We start from the raw sequence: 11,476 nt of genomic DNA, 5'->3' as shown, positions 1-11,476 counted from the left end.
TGAATGTGTCTAGATGGTCCTCCCACTCGGAAAGTCGCATGTGTGCCTCCTGCCTCCTGTCTCCTGCTAGTTATTGTATAGAAAGGTGGTCTATGTGTGGTTCTTGGTTAGATGGGGTCAACATGAGTGTTCAGTGGTGCCAGCACCAGTAGCCATGTCTTAGCCATATTATCCTGGTGAAGTTTATGGTTGTATTGCTAACCTCCACAGGCCCTGTTGGCTCCTGCTAATTCTCTGAGCCATAGTTTACTTTGCTTTTCTGTGAATTCTAAGAGTCAATTCCATTTTATGTTTATTTTATCTTATGCCAGTTTCCGTTAGATTAAAAATCAAACAAGCAAACAACAGTGACAAATGAGACAACCTCTGGATGAGACATGGACAGGGAGCCTCACTCTTCCTGAATATGCTTTCACTGGCAGAGAGCTCATTAGCTCCCAGGGCAGTCTGGTCCAGCTTTGGAAAGCTTTTGTGATATTATTATTTTAATCCTAATTTCTAGAAACCCACAAAATAAGTGTTGTTTACATTATTTTTCTATTATTAGCTCCAAGTTTCCTAAATAGTTTGAAATTACATAAATGTGAGCATGTATCTCAGGAAGAAGAGAAAGAAGGGTGGGATAAATACTTTACATAGGCAAACAATTCTGCCACCGTTCTACTCAACCAACACCCGTCAGCGAGCATGAAGTCAGTGAAGGCTCCTCCAATGGTAGAGATTTTTTAGTTTTATTTTTTTGCTACTACTTGGCCCTCAATGCCAGCACTCCTCTGTGTTTAGAACTCAGCTACAGAAACGGTGATTTGCCACCACACAGGATGGGAAGAGGGTTGGGCTGGGCTTCGTTGGAGATTAGAGAGGTTTCCAAAGAAGGTTTTGACTACTTCCAATTTTTGCCTTCAATGCTGATAGGTTTTACCCTCCACCCACTAGGATTCCCTGATTCTAATGAGGGTCTCCTTCCCAGCTCTCCCTCTCCATTTGTCCCAGGCACTTCATGATCAATATCCCTCACACTCAGGTGAGTGGATGCGCCATACGCAATCATTTCTGATGCTCAGGGTCAGCCGTCGCTAGTATCTCCCCTCAGAGCTACCCACTGCTTCCCCTAAATGAACTTAATACTGTGCTTTTTAAAAATGGAATTACAGCTGATGATAGTGTTGGTTTTTGGTGGATTATTTGTTGAGTGTGTGTTTTTGCATGTGTATGTGTTGTCAGCTGTGCTCACTGATAAGAAAAAATAGGCCACCTGGCCATTTGTTTAGCAAAACTCCTAAAGACCCTATTTAGAGCCGATCCTTGAGCTGAGTTCAGGAACACCAGGATCCTCTTCCGATTACTGCTTTTCACACCCACCGTTTAATTGGCAGTGATGATGGGCACAGCCTATGCTAAGCACACTTACTTTACCTCATGTATTTCCCAGGTCACATCCATGAGATATGAGATAGTGCTATAACTTTTCCATGTTATAGATCAGAAGCTAAGGCTTTGAGCGGTTGGATAACGATGCCTAGGTTACACAGCTGTAAGTTTTCAAGGTCAGAAATTAACCACTTCTTCATAATCCTGGAGCCCTCTCTTAGCCTGGGAGCTCAAACTCAGGGGCCAGGTGGTGACAGGTGGGAATTAGAGGAGGAAGACAGAGTGGGAGGCCAGCGTGAGGGCTGAAGCCCCTCCTCAGCTCCTGCTGATGAATTCTGTGGCCATGAGATCCCTGTGGCCAGATCTTCCTATTCTTCAAGAAAGCCCAAAAATTTAGGTTTTACTCTGGTACCTTTTAAAGTTTAAATGTTGGTACCACAATTTACCAAAGAAAGAGAATGAAGACAAAATAAAGGAAAATAAAATAAAGACAATAGAAAAGATAAAATTATGTAAAGAAGATATAGCATACTTAGAGTTGCATTTGGCCATCAGCTCCAATCTGCCAGGCCTGGGTTACTGCCCTTGTCCGAGGCCAGGGAGGCACCAGGTATCCTTTATTTGCCGAGGTGTGCTCAGTACCTTGCACAGAGCCTGGTATGTGGGAGGTGCTCATTAACACATGTGGAATGCATGCACACAAGGAAGATGGTGAACATGATAATGAGGAATTGCAGGGTAGAAATTCAAGCACGTTCATCAGCGGCTATCCTGGGAATTCCATGGCACGTTCTGTTCTCTAAGCACAGCTATTCTAACTACAGATGGCCAAGATTGATCGTTCTCTCAAGGGTATGGCAGAATCATTTGGCACTGGGTCTTTTTACGTTAATTTAAATTTCTTTCGCATTTTGCCTATTGCGCTGAAGCCCATTTACAAAGAAAGCAATAAACAGATGTCTCTCAGCACCAAAGAGCTTTAATCTTTCACACAACTTTTATTTTCCTGTTTAATACTCATCAGTAGATATTGTGAAATAAAGACTTCGGTCCAAATAATCCAATTTTACTGGAAACTCTGAAGAGTTGAGGCTGAGGACACACCAGCTTGACCAAGCTAAATGAGTCACACAGCCACTATTTAAAATGTGTTCTGTGGCCAAATGATCGTCCAAAAACTCATCCAAAGAAAACGTATTCAAAAGAGACTTTTATTGAGTTCATCCAAACATAAAAGAGCAGTAAGAACAAGACAGGCTCAGCATGGACCTTGGCATGACCTTGTGGCCACCATGTTGCTGTCTCAATGCCAGTGCTCCGGGAGCATTGGGGATATCCCTGCTGTCCGTCTGGATGAGATAATACATTCAGGACCCTTGGTCCGTAGATGATGGAGTCCACTGCTGAAATTTCTACAGAGGCCAGGAAGGAATATTAATGAGTAAAGAATGCTGGGGAATTTTCTTCAGGATACATTTTTTTGGAATATGAAGCACATAGACATCTCTTTCACTTTTGTAACAATAAAGTCTGATGTCTCCCACTTTTCTGGAAGCAACTGGTTCTCTTCATCTCGTTTTTGTTTATTCTTTTTTGACAAACACATGAAACAGGAAATATTTCACTTTTTTCTTAACTCTATTACTAGAAGAAGTAACTAAAATGACAGAGTCATGATAGTGAATGCAATCCACACCAACATAGTATTAGATGGTAAACAATGGTGTGAAATGTCCTTCCAAAGTCAGCGGCCACAGGGTTAGACAGTAAGGGATGGTGTGGATTGTTCTTCCAAAGCCAGCAGCCTCCTTTTGTGTTCTACAGATTTTTACCAGACAGAAACAAGTGTCGGTGGAATCAGAATTTCCACAATTTCCACAGAAAACTAAAATCTGGACTTTTACATAAAATATTATGAATTTTAAATGTTGTCAATAATTCACTTTTTAAAACACTCCCTGACGGAACAGGACCCCTTGTGTAAAACACATCAGACTTTTGCAGTAATTTTCTTTCTGAGCGTGGCTAACTTACTTGATGTGTATATCTCAAGAAAGCATATTTTATTCTAATTCTTGCTCACTCATTCATCCATATGTTCATTCCAAAAATCTTTACTGACCAGAGTTGTGCAACATACACCCTGTCAAGAAGAACAAGAATGGGGCTCACATCAGTGCCCTCAAAAGCTCATATTTTGCTTGGGGACAAAGTAAGCAGATGCCTGTTGTATGGGGCAGGGACTGCTGATAGGGTGAGCACAGGGATGGGCAAGTCATGGGCGGGGAAGCTAACACTCCACTTGGGGGACCAGTGTTGTCCTTCCACGGGCAGGCCAAGCCAGCATGACCATCTGAACTTCCCGGAAATTTAAATTTTCGATACATCGAAACTAGAGGAATGAAGGTTATCTTCTCTTCTAGCTATTTTAACACAAAAAAAAAAAAAAGAGAAGAAGAAGTCATAGTAGTAGCAGAAGGACATAAAAAAGGAATCTCATATCACTTGTATTGGAGGTGGTTTATGGGAAACTGGGGGAGAATAGAAGGAAAAATGCACAGTAGCTCATTTTTGTAATCCCAGCTCTTTGGGAGGCTGAGACAGGTGGATCATTTCAGGTCAAGAGTTTGAGACCTGTCTGACTAACATGATGAAACCCCCTCTCTACTAAAATACAAAAAAAAAAATTAGCTGGGTGTAGTGGTGGGTGCCTGTAATCTCAGGCACTTGGGAGGCTGAGGCAGGAGAATTGCTTGAACCCAGAGGGCAGAGGTTGCAGTGAGCTGAGATCATGTCACTGTATTCCAGCCTGGGCAAAAGAGTGCAGAGCAAGACTCTTTCTAAAAAAAAAAAAAGAAAAGAAAAGAAAAATGCCTGCTTTGTATCATGACCTGGCCTAGTGGGCAGTTACTCCACAAGTTGTATGTGTCTTTCTGAGCAATTGAAAACAGGCTAAAAGAATTCTCAGCTGTTAAAGACAAGAGATAGACGATCCTTCACTCACTCACTCATTCAGCAATATTGATAGGACAGACTCTAGATGCTCATTTTTGTTCTAGGTAAAGTGATGGATGGACCAAAACAAGCAGCAACAACAAGATACTTCCTTCATAAAATTATGAAATCTACATTCTAGTGGGGAGACATGGGAAATAAAAACACCGAAAATAAACAGATATGAAAGTTTTAAATAAAGACTAAAGAAGCAGGTGATACTTGGACACAGGGAGGGGAACAACACACTCTGGGAACTGTGGGATGGGGAGGGGAGAGGGAGAGGATTAGGAAAAATAGCTACTGCATGCTGGGCTTAACACCTCAGTGATGGGTTGATAGGTGCAGCAAACCACTATGGCAAACGTTTACTTATATAACAAACCTGCACATCCTGCACATGTACTCCAGAAATTAATGTTTTTTAAAAAAAGTCAGTTATATGTATGGATTTTATAATATTAAACCATTCTTGCATTTCTATGATTAGGAAAAAAAAGAAGCAGGTGATGTAGTGGAAGGCGGCTGGGCCACTTCGGATGAGCAGCCAGGCAGGTCCTCTCTGATGGGACATGGGAGGGTGGACCTGTGTGATAAGCAGGAACCAGCAAGGTGACTGTCAGAGCGAGGATGTGCTGGGGATGGGGAACAGCAAGTGCAAAGGAGGGAACACGCTTGGCGTGTGGGTGGAGTAGCTGGAGGGACAGCATGACCTGCGGGCAGAGAGCAGCTGGGAGGGGGATGGGGAGAAGCCACAGGGGCCAAATCAGAGAGACCACCACATCCTGAGTATTTGAGTGGTGGGCACGTAATAAATATCAAAAACCTGGCTACGTTGGTGCTATGGAACAAGAGGACATGGTTCTGACGTTCACGGAGCTTACACTCTAGTGAGGCAAAGCAACACCACACAAAAGCAAAACACAGGTTTAGAAGAAGCACCCTTGGTTTCTTCCCATCACCCTTACCTGTTAGGAATGCCCGTACACTCATGGGCATGAAAGGTGCCCTTGACCTCGTCATGCAGCCACAGCCGATTGGACCAGGAGTGAACACCTCACCCAGGCGGGGCCAATCAACATCTCTCCTCTCCTTGAAGTGGGAAAGAGCCCCCAGTCCGTGAGCTGCAGGGAGCTGAAGTGAAAATCACTCAACTAGGTATTGGGAACCCTGAGGCAGCCAGCGACCAGGGCAACTGGAGAGAGGGATCTGAGAAGTCGGGAAATAATAATAATATTAGTATTATTAGACATTGGGGTTCTAAGCTGAAATTCCTACAGGGGCCAGGAAGGAAGATGACTCGTTAATTGCTTATTTATGACCATACCTGGTTAAATTATTTTAAATGCACTAGCACACTGAATCCTCACAACAGTCTTGGAAGAACTGTAGTATTCCCATTTTACAAATGATAAAACTGAGGGAAAGTTTGAAAATGGAGCCAAGATATGGAAAGAAATGTAATAAAGTACCATTCGGCCCTAGAAATAGAGACAGTAAGATTGGCTACAAAAAGTCCAACCTCCCAGTGATGTCAAGTTTTGTTCAAGAGAGTATCAATACTCAGCTCCTCAGTGTTTTCTACAGTAACTCCTCATTAAGCAAACAGGCCATGGCTAGGTCACCTTCTTGGCTATTTTCCTGGCCTTCAAGAATGTTTGCTGATTTGCTAACAGTCTTCATTCTAAACCCATTGAGGGCCTGTGACTCCTGTGAGTTGAGGTTTGTTTGATATCATATTCCTTTTTTCAAGACTGTCAAGGAAAAGAAATCCTTTATTCTTCATGTCCAACTGCCATCCAGAGTCCTTACCCTACCATGCCCCAGTGGATGTAAGTATAAATTTCAAGAGAGTTTTCTGGACTATTTCATTAAAGAAGGTCCATCCTAACAATATGTTTCAACCCTTCTTGCTCCAATATTTAACAGGCATACTGTTTCTGCCACAAGGGTGTTATCACCACCAACTTGCGTTCTGGAAGTATTTAAAGAAACACACTCTCAGGTGAAAAAATGTATGTGGTTACCTTTGGCCTTAATTGTGATTATGTGGGGAAACCCTGTGACAGATCATCTGTTGGCAGCATTTCAGTACAACAACCCCATAAAGAAGACAGCACAGTGAGTGTTAGTTTAGCGGCACAACAGTCACATTTTCCTGTTGCTTGTTGTAACAAGTGAAGCATGGTGGTATGAGAAATCATGTGAGGGAGAAATTAATATGGGCTGGATTTTGGCTTTTTACAAATTTCATGAAAGCAAACCCACAGACCAAAGAAACTCAGCAAACTCTGAAAACAGGAACATATTTCACAATGAAGAACATTACCATGGATAAACAAAGTCATTTAATAATGATAAAGACTTTAATAATGATAAAGAGGAAAATTCCTCAAAAGGACAACATTTCTACAGATGTGTGTGCTTGATTAAAGATCTCCAAAATACATGAAGCAAAACTTACAAAACTACAAGGAGAAATAAACAAATATACAAGTCTGGTTAATAATTTCTAGAACAAAGAGGAAGGGTATAGAAGACTTGAACAACAATATCAGTCAAATAGACCTTAGAATGTCCCACCCAATATTATCAGAATATATAATCTTTTCAAGTGCATAAAAACATTTACCAAATTAAACTATATTCTGGATCATAAACAAATCTTAATAAATCTGAAATGATTCCTGTCATACAAAAAAATGTTCCCAGCAAATGGCAAAAAGCTATCTTGAAAATGGACCAAATTGTCAGACCATAACTAGCACTCTTCTGAATAATGCACAGATCAAAGAAAAATCTGAAAGGGAAATTAGAAAGCATTTTGAACTAAATGAAACTGAAACTGTAATTTATCAAAATGTGTGTGATGTCACTAAAGCAGAACTTAGGTAGACAAATTATAGCACCTACTCCCCATATTAGCAAATTTGTGAAAAAAGATTCCAAGCAATAATTTTAGCTTTCCACCTTAAGAAAAAATGTTAAAAACTGATAATTATGAAACCAAAAGCTAGTTCTTTCAGATTTTTAAAATGGATAAACTTCTAGCCAAACTCATTAGGAACAATAAAAAAGAAAGAGAAAAAGAAGATACAAATTGCCAGTAGCAAGAATAAAAGAGGTTAAATAATTACATATTCCTGAAATATTCAAAAGATAATAAAAGGACATTATGAATAACTCTAACAACAAATATAACAAGTTCGATAAAATTGACACGTAACTCCTAAGGCATGTGCTGACAAAGCTTACTGAAGAAAATTATATACTTAGAATCGCCACACGTGTGATAACTATAGATGTTACAGGTAAACATCTCACAAACAACATTCGAGGTACAGATTATTTCACTAGATAATTCTACCAAGTAAGTAATACAGAAATAACATAAGTCTTACCCATTGAGAACATGCACACTCTTCTAAAAAGTTGCAAAGAGAAGAATTCCAAACTCATTGTATAAGACCAGTGTTACCCTGATAACAAAATCAAAGACATTAGAGAAAAAGAAAGAATACCAGTATACTTCATGAAACAGACAAATGCTAAACAAAATTTAATCAAGTATCATCCAACAACATAGATGAATATAACATCATGGCCAAGTATGTTTTCTCTGTAGAATACAAGATTTATTTAACATTTGAAAATCACCATATTAGGGTAAAAAGACATATTACCAACTGTAAAATTCAGTCCTCTCCCCTAATAGAAAACTCTCAAGAACTGTAATAGAAGGAAAGTTTCTTAACTTGATAAGGGGCATCTGTGAAAACATACACATAACATCATACTTAATGGTGAAAGAATTAGTGTTTTTGCCCTAAGATCAGAGACAACAAAGGATGTTCATTCTTACTACTTTTATTTCATATTTTACTGACTGTTCTGGCCAGTGCAATATTGCCTACATTTGTAAGTAAAAAAGTAAATTTATATATATCATATATATATATTTATATTATATTTATATATTATATATAAGTATATATATTATATATAATATATATTTAAATAAATGCATGGATTTTAAAGAGTTATATAGTTTAGAAAGACATAAAACTATTTTTATTCACAGATGGCATAATTATTTATACAGAAAATGTGATGAAATCTATAAAAACATTACTGGAACTAGTAATTAGGTTAAATAACATTGCAGGATACATGATCAGTATATAGAAATCAATTATATTACTATCAAGAAGAAACAAATAATCATGAAATAGACCATTTTTGAAAATACCATTTATCATACCAACAACAAAAAATATGAAATACTTAGGGCGAAATATAACAAAAGATGTGCAAACCTGCACATTGACTGCAACAACACATTGCTTAGATGAATCAAGGAATAGCTAAATTCCTTAATTTCATGCCACCCATGGGCATGAAAAGTGCCTTTGATCCCGTCATGCAGCCATAGCTGATTGTACCGGAGTTAACACCTGACCCAGGTGGGGCCAATCAACGTTCTCCTCTCCTTGAAGCAGGCAAGAACCCCTGGCCTGTGAGCTGCAGGGAGCTGACGTGAAAATCATACGGAGGCTTGTCATGTTTCATACAGAGGGTTTCAATGTTGCTAACATGTCAGTCATGCCTAAATTGGTGTATAGATTCAGTGCAATCCAATTCAAACATCAAGTAGATGTTTTAGAGAAAATTGATAAACTGACCTCAAAATTCAAAAAGGAATTCAAAGGATTTAAAATAGTAAAAATAACATTGAAAAAGAATACATTTAGAGAAACTTATTTCAAGACTTATCACAAAGGTACGGCAATGAAAACAGTGTAGTGTCACTGTCAAGAGTGGCAAATAGATAAATAGAACACAGCAGAAACTCCAGAAATAAGTCTTCAGATGAATGGATGCCTGATTTCTAACAAAGTAGCATGAACAATTTAGTGGAGAATAAAAGATGATAGTTTCAAAAAATGATTCTATAAACATTAGATATTCATATGTAAAAAACAACTCTGATGCATATCTTTTATAAAATAACTTAAAATGGATCACAGACTTAACTATAAAACATAAAACAATAAAACTTATAGAATAAAACATTGGAGAAAATCTTTGTGACTTCAGATGGCAATAATTTATTAGATACAAAACCAAAAACATGATCCAAGAAAACAAATGGATTAATTAGACTCCATCAAGATTAAAATTATCTGCTCTGCGAACTACTCTGTACCAAGAAGGATGAGACAGGCCACAAACTTGAGAGAAAATATTTGTAGCTCAGACATCGGCTAAAATATTTGCATCAAAAATATATAAAGACTCCAAATGCAATAAGAGAGAAAGGAATGAAATAAAAAATGGTAAGTAACTGCACAAATACTGCACCAAAGAAAAGAAATGGATGCCAAATTAGGTTAAGAAGATGCTTCATATCATTAGTCATTAAATAAATGTGAATTCAAGCACAATGAGTTGTTATTACACAGCTATTATAATGGCTAAAAAGTTTAACGATATAAAGTGATAACGGCAGGGCTGCAGATTCTCTGGGATTCTCATTTACACATTTCTGGTGGAAATCCAAAACAGTATAGTCACTCTGTAAGGGTAACATGGTTTGGCTCTGTGTCCCCACCCAAATCTCATCTAAAATTGTAATCCCCACTGTTTGGAGGAACGGAGGCAAGATGGCGCACTTCCGGGTTCTTCATCACCAACTTTTCCTGCATGTGCGAAAATGCAGCCGGCGCCTGGGAAGGTGCAGACCAACCGGGCATGTGCCAGGTGACGTCAATCCGAAGAGACCAAGATTTACCTGGTCGCACCTGCGGAACGCCCCCGACACGCCCGTGCCCCGCCTATTGCCCTGCCACTCCTAGAAAAGCCACTCCGGAGGGACGCCACGCACGGACTTCCCAGCCCCACTCCTGTCGGGATGTCGGGACTGTGTCAGGAACTCCCCCCGAGAGCCCCAGCGGGGGACTCTGTCGGCCTCCTTTGCCGGAGGCTGACAGACCTCTCCCCCACACCTTAGGTGACCAAAATAAATTTGCAGTTTTGCTCCTACCCTTGCCTACCCACTGGTTCTTTTGTGCCTGCTCTGGTGGTCTTATTAAAACAAATCACCCACATGTCAAGAGAGGAACCTGGTGAGAGGTGATTGGATCATGGGGGCAGTTTACCCCACACTGTTTTTGTGATAGTGAGGAGGTTCTCATGAGACCTGATAGTTTATAAGTGGCGGTTTCCCTTGTGTGCTCTTTCCTGCTGGCATATAAGTTATGTCTTGCTTCCCCTTTGCTTTTCACCAAGATTGTAAGTTTCCTGAGGCCTCTCCAGCCATGGGGAACAGTGAGTCAGTTAAATCCCTTTTCTTTATAAAGTACCCAGTTTTGGGCAGTTCTTTACAGCAGTGTGAAAATGGATTAATATAAAAGGTGGTAATGTAATCATTTATTTTAAACTTGAGCATACATTTACCATATAATCTAGTAAATTCACTCATAGGTATATGCCAGTGAGAAATGGAAAATAAAGACCACAAGAAGACATGCATGTAAGTGCTTACAAGAATTTTATTTAAAATCACAAAAACCTGGCAACACCCTACGAACATTCAGTCAGTGAATGACTAAAGAAATTATAATACATTCATATACTACTCAGCATACTAAAATACAAAAACTATTGATACACAAAATACCATGGATGAACACTAAATAATTTTTTTCTATGTGAAAAAAGCCACTCTCAAAGTCTATATATTGTATCATTCTATTTTTATGACTTCCTGGAAAAGGAAAAAGAAAAGGAAAAGATATAGCTATAGAGGTGGAAAACACAGTGTTTTGGGATGCATGTATGGGTTGACTACAAAGTGGCATCATAAGAAAGTTTTGGAGGTGATGGAACTGTATTTAAGAAATTGTGTTGGTGAATAGATGACCCTCTGTATTTGTCAAAATGCACATGACTATATAGCATAAAGAGTAGGTTTTCATGTATGTGAATTTTAAAAAATCAAACTGTAGGAAAATGCAAGATGATATGCCAGACTGTGACACACTATATCTTTGTATTACAAATAGTTCAGTTAACCCTCCAGAAAGTGGTGGAGAAGAAAAAAGCTGATCTA

This window comes from Colobus angolensis, unplaced genomic scaffold (genome assembly GCF_000951035.1).
Source record: "Colobus angolensis palliatus isolate OR3802 unplaced genomic scaffold, Cang.pa_1.0 Scaffold28, whole genome shotgun sequence".
Classification (NCBI taxonomy): Eukaryota; Metazoa; Chordata; class Mammalia; order Primates; family Cercopithecidae; genus Colobus; species Colobus angolensis.
The sequence above is the reverse complement of the archived record's forward strand: the minus strand, read 5'-3'. Positions refer to the sequence as shown.